The sequence below is a fragment of the Tupaia chinensis genome, unplaced genomic scaffold (assembly GCF_000334495.1).
Source record: "Tupaia chinensis unplaced genomic scaffold, TupChi_1.0 Scaffold000007_1, whole genome shotgun sequence".
Lineage (NCBI taxonomy): Eukaryota > Metazoa > Chordata > Mammalia > Scandentia > Tupaiidae > Tupaia > Tupaia belangeri.
Genome location: NW_006159436.1, coordinates 1,073,385 through 1,075,284, shown reverse-complemented (window position 1 = coordinate 1,075,284; position 1,900 = coordinate 1,073,385). Strand labels below are relative to the sequence as shown.

At 34.2% G+C, this 1,900-nt stretch overlaps 1 pseudogene; it reads left to right on the top strand.

Moving 5' to 3' along the window:
* The first annotated feature begins 957 nt into the window (after window positions 1-957).
* Window positions 958-1,364, top strand: LOC102496743 (fatty acid-binding protein 5 pseudogene; annotated as a pseudogene).
* Window positions 1,365-1,900: the final 536 nt, after the last annotated feature.

Genomic DNA, 1,900 nt, shown 5'->3' with positions numbered 1-1,900 from the left:
TATATATATATATATATGAAATCTATCTCACTTTTTCTAATTCTTTCTTTATGAGGGGGAATATCTAATAACAATAAAGAATGCTAGCCAAGACATTAAAATCAAGTTGTAACCACTCTCCAATATACCCATTGTTGCTTCAAGTTTACAGATGAGGAAACAGAAAAATTACCCAAAATCTTATTAGTAATTTGCATATCCTGAAGGAGCCCAGAGCACTCCAGTCATTTATTCTACCATTTTAATTCTCTAAACTCACTCTTCATAATTATTCTGCTTTCTTATTTTTTAAGATAAATGTAATGGCAGTAGTTGAGTCATAATATCTTTTGCATTATTCTGCTTTTTAGACAAATCCTATTTAATTATCAAATTCCCAGGTGCCACATGGACCAGAATTGGTAAACTGGTTCATAATGAAATTCATAGGAAAATGTAACCAACTAAGAATAGCAAAAACTATCTTGAAAAAGAAAGAAAAACGTTCATACTTCCTCATTTCAAAACTTATTCTAAAACTACAGGATTCTAATCAGTGACACTGGCAGGAAGACTGATACATAGATCAGTGGAATGGAATTGAGAGTCTGGAAATCAACCTTGATCATCATGAAGAATGCCAAGACAATTTAATGGCAAAGAGTAGGCTTTTCAACACGTGGTGCTGGGAAAAATTGAACATTCATCCCCAAAAGAAAGAGAGAGGGTGGAACTTTACTTCACAACATAGACAAAAATTAACTTGAAATGAATCAAAGACCCAAATGCAAGAGCCAAAACTGTAAACACATGAAAGAAAATACATAGTAAATATTCATGATCTCGAGCTTCTTAGATATAAGATAAAAAATACCAGTAACAAATTTAAAATAGCTAAGTTGTACTTCATCAAAATTAATTTTGGGGAGCACTGCACACTCTCACCCAAGTCCCTACCCTGTTCATTGCACTCGCCCCATGGCCGACATTCAGGAGCTGGAAGGAAAATGGCGCCTGGTGGACAGCAAAGGCTTTGATGAATACGTGGAGGAACTTGGTGTGGGACTAGCTCTGTGAAAAGTGGAAGCGATGGCGAAACCAGATTGTACCATCATTCGTGATGAGAATCACCTCACCTTAAAAACAGAGAGCACTTTAACAACAACACGATTTTCTTGAACTCTGGGAGAAAAGTTTGAATAAACTACAGCTGATGGCAGAAAAACTCAGACTATCTGTGACTTCAAGGGTGGTGCATTGGTTCAACATCAGGAATGGCATGGGAAAGAAAGCACAATGACAAGAAAATTGCAAGATGTAAATTAGTGTTGGACCGTATCATGAATAATGTCACCTGTATTGGAGTCTATGAAAAAGTAAAATAAAAATTCCATCATCACTTCAGACAGAAATTAGCTGCAAGGATGAACAAGCTTAACTGAGTTCAATGAACAAATCTCCATACCACTTTTTTTCATTACAGTGTTCAATTACCTTTATCGCAAACATTTTACATGCAACTATTTCCAAGTGTTGATTTAATTAGGATCATCCCTTTGGTAAGTAAATAAATGTGTTTGTACTAATAAGTTTTTTCTTTTTGCTTTAAAGGATACTATTAAGAAAGTGACAAGATTTATTTAAAAGAAAGTGAAAAGACAGCCCATGGAATGAAAAAATTTATAAAAAATATTTACAAATCATATATAATAAACTTGTCCAAGTATCCAAAATACAGAAAGAATACTTACAACAAAAACAAATGACTCAATTTTAAAATGACTAAAGGATTTGAATAGACTTTTCTCCAAAGAAGATATGCAAATGGCCACTAAGCACACGAAAAGGTGTCCTACATCATTTGTACTTGGAGAAATGTAAATCACCACAACCAGATATGACCCATGCTAGGACAGCTACA